Source organism: Phyllostomus discolor, chromosome 1, assembly GCF_004126475.2.
Source record: "Phyllostomus discolor isolate MPI-MPIP mPhyDis1 chromosome 1, mPhyDis1.pri.v3, whole genome shotgun sequence".
In the NCBI taxonomy this organism is placed as follows: domain Eukaryota; kingdom Metazoa; phylum Chordata; class Mammalia; order Chiroptera; family Phyllostomidae; genus Phyllostomus; species Phyllostomus discolor.
Genome location: NC_040903.2, coordinates 168,548,940 through 168,564,084, shown reverse-complemented (window position 1 = coordinate 168,564,084; position 15,145 = coordinate 168,548,940).

Sequence of the window (15,145 nt, the reverse complement as noted above, 5' to 3'; positions counted from 1 at the left end):
ATTTAAATTAAAACAAAATCTCATAGTCCCAACCCAGAGATAACCACAATTAACAGGTTGGAATACATCCCTCTAGAATTTTTTTCAGTAGATCTATATAAATATTTCTTTTTATTTCCAAAAGTGAGATTATAATATATATGCTAAAGTAAATGTTCCACTTAAAATATTCCATGCATCTTTCTGTGCCAATGTGGAACTCATGTTTTTAATGATGGTGTAATGTTCCAATGGACAAGTGTGCCATAACTTAAATAAGTTTCTTTTGATAGACAGTTGGTTATTTCTAATTTTTCCCCATTAAATGAACATCTTTATATGTATATTTGATTATCTCTTAGCATGACTGTCTAAAAGTTGAATTACTTATCAAAGATTACGCATATAAAATGTTTTCAAAGTATCTATTTCTCCCATTCTTTTCAATATTGGTTAATGTAAATCCTTTCAAACTTTTCCCAATCTAACAGTTAAGAAAATATTGTTTTGGTGTGCATTTCTTTGATAATGATGAGGCTGAGCATCTTTCATGTGTTAGCTATTCTTTTACACCTTTTACACATTTTTTTACTTCTGTCTTCTACCCACTTTTCATCTATGATGTTCAATATTTTATTTATTAATTTTTGTCATTCTTTACAATATAAGAATGTAAAAATGTAAATATTTTATCTGTTATAGGCAGTAAATGATTTTCCAGTAAATCATTTATCTTCCACTTAAAATGGTGGTGTTTGAATGTCATATAAAACTTTAGAAAATTTAGGTGCTTAAGTTCATAAACATTTCCTGTAAGGTTTCCAATTTAATATTCATGCTAAGAAAGAGCTGCTCTATCCCAACATTACAAAAATGTTAAATTTTGTCCTATATTTTATCCATTATTTTCATGATTTTACTTTTTACACTTGTTTATAATTTTTCTAGAATACATTATGATGGATAGTGTAGAAATCTAATATTTTTCTCTAAATCATTTGACAAACTTTACGACACAATTTGATTTGAAATTTCATCTTTTCTGTATAAAAAATTCCCAGAAATAAAATTGTGATTTTAATTAGCCTTGCTATACTATTTGATGTCTTTCTGGTAGATCCTTTTCATTATTATTTTCAAATATTTATTATCTAGGTGAACTATAGAATCATTTTTTAAGTTCCATCTCCTCCAAACTATAATTTATGAAAACTATTAACTTCATGGATAAAGTTACAATATTGAATTTTCCTGTTCAGAAATATAATTCCTATCTCTCCACCTTTTCAAGTCTGTTTTAAGTTCTCAGGTGAAGTTACATAGTTTTTTTTTCCATTGGGTCTTGCAAACTGTTAAGTTTATTTCCAGGCATTTGATATTTAGTCATATTTATTTTTGGAATTAGAATGAGATCTTTTTAATTCTATTTTCTAACTAGTCATCACAAGCAAATCTCTGTTTCTGTGTATATGTCTTGTATCTACCCATCCTAATGAGCTTTCTTATAGTTTCAAATAGGTTTGTAGTTAATATTGTACTGAACATTGTTAGTGCCTATTTGGTATCTATTAAACCCTCTTTCTAATAGCACCAGATTTTCATTTGGATACCGACCTTTTTTCCTGGGCAACTATAGGTGTTGGGTGGAGCACAGATTATATCCTGATTTAATAATAAACACTGATTAGTATAAGCTTTTTGTGATTCTGATCTTGAAACCATGTCTGGTTCAAAAATAATAATATTACTTAATCTCAGCTGATGATGTTTGAGAAGAAGCTTTCTGGGGCTTTGGAAAAGAATCTCTCACTTCTTTGAAGGTTAAAAGAATCCGGTTGTCTATCATCCCCCAGACAGTACAAGGAAGCTTATGGCCCCAACTTTTACAGACATGCATCCCATAATATTGTGGGGAACTAGCCTAGCAATTAAGCTGATACAGAGAATAACTTGGCATGAAGACAGGATATACCTTAGTCCTTGACGACACCACTAAGTTATTGGATCAATCAACCCGATGCCCACTCCATTTTTGGGCTTACAGTTATGTAAACCAATATTATTTCTTATTTTCAAGGCCAGTTTGAATGGGATTTCTGTTAATATTGATATTGAAAAGCCCAACTCATTTGGTTACTTAGACTTTTGAGGTAGAATAATATGAACTATAAATAATCGTTATTTATTCTCTTTCTTTTAAATTCTTCTATTTCTTTTCTTGCTTTATTGTATGCATGGAAATCATTACAAAAATATTGACTCATAATAATAAAAGTGGGCATCTTTATATTGTTCTTGAATTTAAGAACAATGCCTTTAGTGGTCTATTCATTAAGTTTTCATGTTCCCCACTTATGCTAAGACTTTGTTTTTCTTTATTTTAGACATTTTTTTAAACTGAGACATGTTACGTTAAAAACAAGAATGACCCTTGCTGGTGTGGCTCAGTGGATTGAGCATTGTCCTGTGAACAGAAAGGTCACCAGTTCGATTCCCCACCAGGGCACATGCCTGGGTTGCAGGCCAGGTCCCCACTTGGGGGCCTGTGGGAGAGAGTCGATTGATGTATCTGTCACACAGTGATGTATCTCTCCTTCTCTTTCTCCCTCCCTTCCCTTTCTCTAAAAGTAAATAAATAAAATCTTTTTAAAAAACCAGGAATAGATGTTAGATATTTAACAAAGATACTGCATTTCAAAAAATTTCTGTTACTCATTATGTTATTAATAAGTTAAACTTTATTTTAATTTTCAAATATTTAGTCTTTTATTTTTTGGCTTGAATATTTACAAGTAAAATTATAAGTAGGTGATTTGTGTTTTATTTCTTAGACTTTGATATTAGACTAATAGTAGTCATGAGTAAATAAAATGGGAAGATTTACATATTTCTTTATCTTATGAAACAATTTAAATAACCCAAGAATAATCTGTTTCTTAAAAATCAATAGGCTCCATTTACATACAACTATGAGCCAACCTCCTCCTTTGGGTAATAGATCTTTGAAAACATTTTCATATTTACTATAGTTATTGTTGTTTATAGGTCTTAAGAGAATTTTCATCAGTTATGCTTTCTTTAAATTTTGCAAATTTAATGTAGATTTTCAAACACATTAATATAGATGTGACATATAATTTAAAGTATCCTTTTTCACATCAAACATTATTTACTAATATTCCCTCTCTTTTCTCCTTTGTCTCAGTTGCCAGAAGTGTACCACTTTATCATTATTTTTGAAGAAACATGCCTTGATTTTATAAATTATAATTTTGTTGTATTTAAAATCAATGCATCTCTTATTTTTCTTAATATATTTCTCCTGATTTATTTGAATTTCTTTCATTGTTTTTATTTCCTTAAGCTTACCGACTCATTAATTTACTTTTATTCTTTCTTGTAGAGGTAATTAAGGTTGTGAAATTTCCTCTGAGAACTGCTCTAGTTGTTTGTATCAGCATATTTTGATAAATTGTGCTTCATCATTCCTTCTCAGAAAATCTGTCGTTTCTGTGGATTTCTTTTAGTTATTTGTCATTGTGATTTTTTAAAACATAGTATCCAAGAAAGTTTTATTATTACTATCTGCTTTAGTGTACAGTTTTCAGAGACTGTCTCATATATGCTACATATAAAGATTTCAAATTTTTCAATGTATGGAAAATATATTTGTGGCCTGATATATAATCAAGGTTTTTAATGTTCTGCAAACTTTTAAAGGATATCTTTGCATTACATAGTTATATATTCATGTAGTGAAGATGAATACTTATTTAAATTTGTGTTACTTTATTGTACCTTGTATATTGATTTTCTATTGTTGAATAAAAAATTACCACACACTTAGCAACTTAAAACAACACAAATTTATTATCTCTCAGATTCTATGGGCCAAGAATCTGGCATGGCACAAATGATTCCTCTGCTCACAATTTCACTGGCTGAACAATCAAAGTGCTGGCCAGCTAATGTCCTTATTTGGAGGCTCAGCTGGAGAAAATGCATTTCTACTCACCTCAGCTTGTTGAGACTGTTTCTATTATACTGCTAATATGTTCTCAGAACCTCAGGTCCTTGCCATGTAACCCTGTCCTTTGGCCCTCTCAGAATTCCAAATCTCTTTGTTTAGAAATGGCCCAGTCCATTTTAATGGCTCCCTTAATTATATAAAGCCCACCTATGAAAAACTCCTGTTTAATTCAAAGTCAGCTAAGGACCTAAATTTTACCTTCAAAATCTCTTCAGCCCTGTAACATAATATAGTCACAGTAGTGACATCCTGTAGGGGAGCTCTGCCCGCAGGGCTCCCCCCCCGCCCTCCCCAGCCACTACAGATGAGAAGAAGTCTACCAAGACATGATCTGCTTGGGGAGGAAAGGTGGCCGATCTCTCAAAGGAGAAGGGCCAAGAGCCTTTTCCTCAATGGGCTTTTTTGGGGTTTGTTTGCACAAGAATACAGGTAAAGCTCATTAATCATTGTCAGGCAGTAAGGATCAAACAATAGATAACAAAGAACTCTGAGGGCCTATTTTGAGTCAGGGTCAGATAACTAAAGAACTATAAAACTTTGAGGAACAAACTCACTTCTTGCTTGGACCCTTATCATTTAATTGAGAGTGATGGGGTCTGCCCTGCCTGGTCTCAGGAAGCTGCAACCCCCCGCAACTTAGGCTGAGTGGGAGACCTCCGAACCAGGAGACACTAAGGAGACAAAACTTATTTCCCTGGCATGAATGCTGCCTGCTCTGTGCCTGGCCTCCAATGCTTGATCAGTTAGCCAATGACAGGTAAGATATCCCAAGGAGGGAATCATCTAAGACAGGCATGATCACGTAGAGGCCTCAGGGAAGGATTTGGGGGGCTGTGGAAATGAAGGGGTGATCAACATCGACCCCTGCCACCTCAGTGTTGTCAAAGCCTGAGTCCTTGTTCTTAGCTGTGAGAAATCCAAGTCTCCTGGCTGCCTTTGTCTCCTCTGCCTGACTCAGGCCTGCAGAAATAACAGGGGCGGTGCAGTCCAGACCAGAGTCGGTGGACCCCTGGGGTAATCAGAGTTGGTGGGCCCCTGGGACATAGACTATGCAAGATCCTGTGAGATCTGCTTGCTGGAGGATGCAATTGAATTAGAATATGAAGGCACAGGCAGGAGATGAGACTACCCTTTTAAGTCCTGTAGTCTTTTAACTGATAAAACACAAACTCTCAGCCCAGAATCCCAGTGGGAGTTCTGTCAGTCCCTTTGAGAACTACCTGTTCCTTTTGATCTTCCCTGCCAGACTGTAATCCACAAACTGTATCTGTATTCTTAATAAAAGCCTGCTTGGGCAGGAAACGGGCACTCTCCACTAGAGAAAGTGGCCATTTCATCCCTATTTCTCCACAGGACCCGGTTGTCCCTGTGTATGTTTTTCTCGTGTTTTGACAAGCCATCCTCAGCGTTCCGCGGTCACGGCAGGCCGGTGGCCACGACATGAGAGCATTCTAAACAAAGCAGGTTTCACAGGATTTTACATATTCTTTCTTAGGCCTGATTGCTTGGGGAACCCACCTTTTCCAGCACAGAGCTACACCACCCTCTGTCATTGTTTTAGGCTTACGTCAGGCAGGGGAAGTAAAGCAGCCAAGAGATCAGGAGACTTCTGGCAGACAGGATGAGGACTCAGGCTTTGTCAAAGCTGAGAGGCAAAGGTCGATCACCCCCTGTTTCTGTAGCCCCCCAAGTCCTTCCTTGGGGGCCTCCCATGTGATCGTGCCTGTCTTAGATCGTTCCCCTCTTTGGGGAATCTTACCTGTCATTGGCTACAGACCAAGCATTGGGGTCCAGTTATGGATGAGGTAAAAGGAGAAGGAGTGACACTCCTGCCAGGGAGATAAGATTTGTCTCCTTAGTGGCTTACAGTCCAAGGTTGCTCACTCAGCCTTAGTCATGGGGGGTTACAGCTCCTGAAACCAAGCAGGGCAGTTCCCAACAACATCCCATTATACTTCCAAGTCTGGCTCTCTTAAGGGGAGTGGATTATATAGAGTATGTGCACACCAGAAGGTGGGGAACCTGGGGACCATCGTAGACCTCTGTCTAACACACTTAACCAACAAATTCTGAGTAACGTTTGTTCAAATCATCCACTTTGATAATGATTTTATGAAATTCTCCTCATATTATTAGAAGATTCGCTTAATTTATGTCTACGGTATATTGTTTATGGTGACTTTGTAATGTGTCATCTTAGCTAGGCTGAATGCATTTCCTAGGATTCCCTTTTCTGTATATTTCTGGTTGGGGTGAGCCGCCAGAGAATTCTTGCGCAAGATGTGGAGGACAGAACTGAAGCGGCAGCCATTTTGTAGCTCACACGTGTTGCCACTTGTCTGCAGGCTCACCTTGTTGCAACAGCTCCACCTTCCCGTGGATCCACCATTAGCTCCTCTGAATTCTGTACTAGGTGTGTTTAACTCCATGAAGTACCTCAGCTTCTGTAGCATATTCTTACCTTCAAGGTCAGAAGCAATAAGAACTCTGGCTGGTATGGCTCAGTGGATTGAGTGCCAACCTGAGAACCAAAGAGTCATTGGTTTGATTCTCAGAGCACATGCCTGGGTTATGGGCCAGGTCCCCAGCTGTAGGTGTGTGAGAAGCAACCATGCATTGATGTTCCTCTCCCTTTCTCCCTCTCTTCCCCTCTCTCTAAATTAAATAAATAAAATCTTTAAAAAAAGAATCAGTAAGAACCGACACAGTTTTCAGTAGGGGTCAGTCTGTTTATTTGAACTTCTGATTGTGCTGGTAGATTCTAACTTGTTCTTATTCTCCACCACTTTTTACTCATGGCAGCCTGCGCTCTTTGTGGCAGCCTGCCCTGTGGTCCTCAAAGCCTCAGCATCAGATCTGAAGACAATAGTCTTAGAAAAGACTGTTAAGACAGTTCCCACAATTACATGAAGTCAAATCTCTTAATAAATACCTTTACACACACACATACATACATATGACGGGGTTTGTCCAGAAGGTATCCAGCCATGTAATATGAAAAGTAGAGACATTTATTGAAGAAGATACAAAATACAAAAAACATTGTACATAGGACAATGATGCCTCAGTCCCCTTCAAAGTAGGCACCTTGGGAACTCACACAGTTCTCCCAATTGCCATCAGCTTCCCTGCCATTTTTTCCTGCTTCTCATTGACAGTCAAAATATCTTCCCTTTCAAAGGTGATTTTAGTTTGGGGGAAAGCCAGAAGTCTCAGGGCACCAAATATGGACTGTAGAGGGGCTGAGTCACCTGGGTGATTTGATGTTTTGTCAAAAAACTCTGCATGAGACATGATGCATGAGCGGGCATGTTGTCATGATGAAACTGCCAATTACCAGTCACCCATAGCTGCAGCCTTCTAAATCATCCAAATAGTTTCCACAGAGGAATGTTCAAGCTTCATGCAAAATTTGATGCAAATTTGTTGCTATACTCACTTAGTCATTTTGGATGTGGCAGCCCCACTGTACACATGCTCACTCAACTGTGTCTACCACCCCCATTGACTAGTACAGTGAAGTCATCATTGTTCCAGCATGTGCGTTCCAGTCCACTCTCCTTGGCTGCCAGGTTACACTGATGTTGTGAAACCATTCTCAATGTATTAACAATGGCTGGACTTTTTCTGGCTAGACCTCATACATGCATACATGGCTGTATAGATATAGATACAGAAATACATATACATGTAACACATACATGTTATTCTGCTTCTCTGACTGAACTCTAATCATTGTTTTTGCATAAATTTTTATGACTATTACAACTTCTTTATGAGCTACATCTTTTATCAAAATAAATAGTTCTCTTTACCAGGGGAGTCCAATGTGCAGTCCACAGGATGCATATGACCCAGGATGCCTATGAATGTGGTCCAACACAAAATCATAAATTTACTGAAAACATTATGAGATTTTTTGTGATTATATGTTGCAATGTATTTAATGTGTGTCCCAAGATAACTCTTCTTTTAGTGTAGCCCAGAGACACCAAAGGTTAGACAACTTTGAAAGTTTAAACCATTAAATGCTTTTTTTGTTTTTATATTATACTTTATGTACTATCAATATTACCACCTTTGCTTTTATATTTGTTTGCCATATCTTTGTCCATACCTCAATTTTCAATCTTCTAAATAAAAACTAGATCTATATTATATTTTCTGTTGATCTTTCAGAGTCATTTATTTATTTTACTAGTAAAGTGACTTTTCATAAGAAGGAAAGCTTTTAGCTATAGGAAAGTATTCCTATAGCTTTATAGTGAATCTTTAAGTGAATCTTTAGTGGAGACTTTAAGTGAATCTTTATAGTCTATTTAGTTTAAAGAGGATTAGATGAATGAAGTCATTGTAACAGATTAATCAGCATGTAGTTAGTAAATAAAAACTTTTAATTGCAATTATAATTCACAGCTTTACTGTACAAATACAATGTTCAATGACAATAAATGTTTTTACTTTAACAATGATTTAATTTCTCAATATTACAAGTCAACAGTCAATGGAACCTGAAAGGAACCTCTAAATATTGCACGAAAGTTTTTTGTCCTTTTTCGTAAACAATGAACACCTACCTCTGAAGACAATATTTAGAATAAGGATAAATATGATTTAAATTTTTGAAACTGATATGCAACTATCTGCTAGTCTTCCCTCTTACCTGTATAAACTAAGGTGACATGTTACGCAAGTACTTTGTATTCTCAAAATTACTTATGGGAAAGTTACAGATATGGAAGTTTGTGGTGTCTTGTCTCAATTTTAATCAAAGCTGTATTCAATGTATTTGGGGCTTGTGATACTTTATTCCTAGAAATCTTTTCGGTGTCTTTTGTGTGGACAATTGAAATTGGTTGGTCTCCCTGTCTTCCAGCCCAATGAAATCTTTAAACAGTTTTTAGCTACCATCCTAAAAATAGGTCATGTTTCACTTCTCTTTTCAATAAATGATGGAATAAAGTAGAATCTTATAGACTGAGCATTCAAGGTCTTGCTGTCAGCACAGAGACAGATGTCCTAAATAAGACCCAAACTGAAAGCACCATAGGAGACAATGCTGATACATTTGACTGCCTTAAAATTAAAGAATGTTTATCGAGAGGTAACACAAAGGCAGTCAAAAGACATTTGGAAGAAGATACATGCAACTCATATAACAGACAAAGGACTATAAATTCTTACATGTAAAGCAAAAGTAAGTAACCCAATGGGCAAAAACTGAAGAGGCACTTCAGAAGCCACCAGATGGCCAAATAAACACGAAAATATGCTCTGCTTTGCTAGCAGTTGAACAAAGGAAAATTAAAACCCCAGTGAGATAACATTTTATACCAGTCAGACTGGAAAAAACAAAACAATTTGTTATAATAGCAATGGCCAACAAGGGCAAAGAACCATTGCCACACCAATGTATTGCTGGTAACAATGCAAATTGATATAATCCCCTTTAGAACCCAAATTCAGTTTGGCATTATTTAATAAATTCGAAGGTGTGCATATTCAATGACCCAGCAATTCCACACCAAGAAATACACCCTGGAAATATTATTACTAAGTATGCCTAGCGAAATATACAACACAGTTTCTAGTAGCACTATTTCTTAGAGCAAAATAACTAGATATGACCCAAATGCTAATCAATAGTTAAATGGATTAATTAATTACAGTTACACTGAACCACAAAAGCAGATCTCAGAAATGTTATGTTGAACAACAACAAAAAAACGTGTTGCAAAAGAATGCATAAAGAATTATTCTTTTTACATTATGAAAAGGACATACAAAATTGTTCAACAGATTTTTAGGAACAAAGCATAAGTTGTAAATCTATGAAGAAATGCAAAAGAATTATAAACAAAAAGCTGCAGATGGTAGTTGCCTCTGAGAGGGGTGGGAGAGATTTAAGATATCGTCTTATTGTCCATCATAAACTGAGAGCTTGGTTCATAGGTGTTCATTGTATCATAAATCTTTATACCTTACATTTATTTTCTTACAAGGAAAATGAGTGCCCTGCCACCCTCTGTTGTTCATCGATTCACCTTGTATGCCTTTGAGGGAGAAATCCTTGATTTAGTTACAACATTCCCTTTCCTAAAACTCAATGATTACCCATTCTCTGAAAGGTAAAGTCCAAAGTCCTGGCTGATATCCAAGGTCTTCCACAAATCTGGCTCTTCCCATGTCTGCCCAAATACTTATGTCAGTCCTCCCAACAAGACATATTCCATTTCATCTGGAAGAGGCCATAGAGGTCCCACAAAGTGCCTTGCTCATTTCTGCCTACAAGTCCTTGCTTGTGGTGTCTTTCACCTGGAATGCCCTGCCTCTGCCTCTCTTCCCACACGAATCCCACTCTCCTTGTCTTTTATTTCCTTACTCACCTCATCTTTTTTTCTTCCCTACTCACCTCGTCCTTTGAAGGTCAAGTCCACTTTCCAACTCATGAATCCATTGATTCCAACTCATGATTCCAATAATTCATCCAATTCATGAATCCTCCCCTCACAATTCCATTGAACAGTGAAGTCTTCCACAATCAAATGTCTCTGCCCTCGTGGTATAGAGTACTTACTTAGCCTTTAATCGTACACAGCTTCATACTTTGTGTATGTGTGTGTCTAAGTATGTGTGCACACATACGTCTTTCTCCCCAAACAGATTATAAATTCTTCAAAAATAATAACTATGGTTTATATTTCTTGGCATGGACTAAAGGGCGTAGTACAGTAAACATTTGTCATACCAATAAATAAGCTTTCTTAAAACTTTTTTTTCATGGTATAAAATGCTTTGAAAATGCCTCCAAGTAAAATAAAACTTGAAAATGATTTTCAAAATTAATTCTAATGTTAATGCAGTGGAGTGTATCTATCTTATAATATGTGCTATGACACTTGAATGTTCCTGTGGCCCTTTCTTCTTAAGAAATCCTCTGTTATATGACATTCTGATAGAACCATTTTTAATTTACGCAGGCACCATGATACAGGGGTATTTTTGCATGACCCAAGAAATCACCTTTTAAATATTCATCTTAAATAAAATTCAGCAGTAATGTGCATAACAGAGACTCCAGTTTATCCTTCCTCCTGTGTCCTGCGACTCACCCCATCTACGATCTCTTCTTGGTCAGGGGCGTCAGGACTAAGGTAAGGAAAGTGTGGGTCTTAGAGGTTGAGAGAGGTGGGTAAGCCTTTGGGAAAATGTAAGAGAAAATTCAGAGGCACATCAAGGTGCTTCAGAAATGCCACTTTTTTTTTTTATTTTAGAGAGAGAGAGTAAGGGGGAGAAAGAGAGAGGAAAAAAGAGAAAGAGAGACTCTCTTTAATTGACACATCAACAACATTGATTTGTTGTTCCACTTATTTATGCATTCATTGGTTGCTTCTTTTATGTGTCCTGACCAGGGATCAAGCCCACAACCTTGGCCTATCAGGATAATGATGTTCTGACCAACAGAGCTACCCCACCAGGGCTTGTCATCTTATTTTAATGTACAGTACTTCATTGTCATGAATTAAGAAAATCTATAAATCTGTCTTTACCAAACGCACAGATCATTTCATTTTATCATCATAGAAGTAAAATTTTATAAATATTTATGTAGAATCAAGTATGGTCAGAATATTGGGTCTGTTCTAATAGGTCTTTACAATTTATCAAAGATAAATTATTTCATTTTTATTTCCATAAATTATTTGTATCTCAGAACAGTGTAGTGACGTGAAAGGGGCAGATATAAATTGCAGTTTCTAATACTTGGCTGTCTCTCACTGTGAAGGCCTAGAGGGTTAGGAACTCTGTTGACTGCTAGGCACCTAGGAACTGGTGTGTCCATGACACACAATCTCTGAACAAGCACATGTAGTGTTACAGAGTGAAGAGAACCCTCACTTTATAGTCAAGAAAACTGAAGCCCACGGAAGAGCAATGACCTGTTCAAAATCATCAGTTAATAGGAGAATGAGGATTCAAATGGATACCTTTGAACTCTGAATCCGCCCTACCCTCTATCATTGCTCAGGCACAGTGGAGAAATCCCATTTTATCACAAATTGAAAGGAGATTTTGGCTTACAGATTGATTTTTATTCAACCTCTCTTAGTTCCTTTATGAATATGCTATTTCACATAATGAATACACAATAATTCACTACTGTTGGGAAAAGGCTCCTGTGGTAGAATTGCTGGTCTCTGTGAGAGTGAGGCAGAGGCCAAGGGCTTGGTCCTGCTAATGACCCCTTAGCGACGATGGGCTTCACAGGCCCAGCCACATGTGTTTCCCAAATGCATGCAGCTGATCATGCAAGTTGGGAGTGATCTTGTGCAAATTTACATTGGAACTTCAAAAAACCCCCCAAAAGCATGTGCCTTGCTGATAGTGCATTAGTAACAACAACTCTGTATAAAGCAGTTAGTATTATATAACTGCAACTTTAGTATTTCAGAGGGCTAAACTATTCGTCAGGTTGGAGATCAGTGTGAGGAGTGTTATGATCCACACATTTATTGTGGGCTAAAAATGTAGGATGTCCATTCCCCTGGCAGTGCATGCTTCATCCCACTAGCAAGGATGCTGGACACAATATCCTGAGAAAGACATTGAAGGTGCCACAGCTATCACAGCAACTGAGGTAAGAGTTCATTGCACGCTTTTTGAGCTCTACCAGTGGAGAGTCCCAAATGCCCACTGAAGGCTGTATAACAGTCCATTGTGGCCTCCATGGAGTCCTGAGAATCTGGGACTTTCTGCTTGTTCTGGAAAGTAACTCTTATTCTTTCAGCTGGTTATATTGTCAGTCATGTCTACAAGAGTGTGGAAGGCTTTCCTTCAAAAGCTACCCCACACAAATCACAAATCCTTTGTTTTGTTTTGTTTTGTTTTTGGCTAACACAATAGAAATTTGTTTCTCATGTTTCTAGAAGCTGGGATACCCAAAATCAGGGTACCAGCAGGGGGCTTTTGTCTGGGCTTGTTGATTGCTGCCTTCTCACGGGGTCCTCACATGTCAGGGGAAGAGAGAGCCCACAAGTCACAACTCTAACTGCTCCATCAAGCACAGAGCATACAAGAATCTGTTTCTAGAACTTTTTTCAAGGTAGCTTCATATTTGTAGTTTCTAACTTCATATTTGTTGAAGCACAATGAGGAGCACCAACAGTGGTCACTAATTCACTTTTCAGTTAAGGACAAAATAAAAGGTTATCTTTACCTTATTCTTAGAGAAAAAGTGGCGGCCTAACCTAAAGGACATCCTGGAACTCTCCATAGACTCCCCATGAGACTCCAATGAGACACAAGGCACACAGAAGGTAAGTTTTCCTTTTCTGTGAACCCACCAAATGTCTTACTATTACAATTAAAACAATAACTTACTAGTTGGTGGAAATATATTATAATGTCCTCTAGAAATTGTCAAACAAAATCATATGTTTTCATAGATTTAGCTTTATGAGAATATTTTTTATCTATTTTAGAGAGAGAAGAAGGGGGCAAGAGAAAGAGAGAGACATCAATTTGATGTTCCACTCACTCAGACATTCATTGGTTGACTGCTGTTTGTGCCCTAACCAAGGATCAAACCTGCAACCTCGGCATATCAGGACTACGATGCTGTAACCAACTGAGCTACCCAGCCAGGGCCATAGTTTTCAAATAGACCATTATCTAGAAACTCACTGCAGAATATGACACTGATAGCAAAATCTTTACCCTTGGTAGCGAGTTAAAAGGTGTTTTGAAATGGCATATTTATCAATGGAAGTTCATTCTCAAAACTCCATTTGGAAAGTAAGATAGTAACCCTTCCTTACAGATTAATCTCTGAATAATTGATCAAATCTCCATATAGCTGAGTGGCTTTGATAGTTGAATTGATCAAAGTAAACAATCAATTAACGGTCACATAAACAGCAGAGAAAAAATTTAGATGGATGATTCTATTTTATTATTAAAATCCCGAAGCTGACAGTTTGAACAAACTCATGTTTAAAAAATATATAATAATAAATCTTCCTATCTCTCTTCAACGTTCTGTGTATAACACCAACATGATTTGTCTATTTAGATTTGGGTTCTGATGAATATTGTAAAGTTTGGAAGTTTGGATATGCAGTATACACATACACCAAACCGATCTAAAAATAATAGCAGTACTAATAGTATAATTACTTCCTACTAAGCAACAACTTAAAAATTAGTTGTTTACATCTGTTATATCTTTTATCCCTTATGATGACTGGATGAGGTGCTGTTACTATCTTTCCTAGCAATAAACTGAGATTCAGGAAGGGTTAATAATATTTCCAAGGAAATGAGAAACATGCTTACAGTCTTTTTATTTTCAAAAGAAAGGGTAAGGGAACAATTAAGTGCCAGATACCTAGTACACACCTGGACCTTTTGTGTAATTATGTTGTTTAATCAAAAGTAGGAGTTACGAAACATTGTAATGTGAACTTCATGCTTAGCACTTTGTATTATTACAAGAGTACAAGTCTGAGTGGCATTTAAATTTGATAAATTTGCAGTGAACTATAATGAATTTTCCCCATTTTGGTATTCCATTTTATAGGTGATGCTTAAGTCCATGACCATATAAAGAGCTAAAGGAATTGTTATTTCACATCAAGATTTTTCCCTTTTATTTAATGACTGCTAAAGCATTTCTTCTTTGCAAAACAGCTTATAAAATCACTGGCCTTCACTTAAGAATAGAGTTGCTGGGAATTAAGTTCTTGACCTGTGTACATTTGTTGCAATCATAATGTTAGCCTTCCTTATTTTAGCACCCAGCCACAAGTCTGAACATGTTGAACTTGCTTACTGGTAGTTTCTCTACGGAGCTTCACTTCCATTTGTTGGTTAAAAGTTGGTAAGTAAGTTTTGTTTCTTTTTGTGGACAAACACACTCATGTGACTGTCTTGAGATGAGTGCCTCTGAAGTCTTTAGAGGAGAATCTTTCCTGGCCTCTTCTGAGTTTCGGGTGTTTGCTGCAACCCTTGGCATTCCTTGGCTCACAGTTGCATCACTCCACTCTCTGCCTCTGTCATTACACAGCCTTCTTTCACAGCAGGAAAAAATTTAAAATCATCTCTAGTTTGGCTGAATCATCTGAATGAAACATAGTC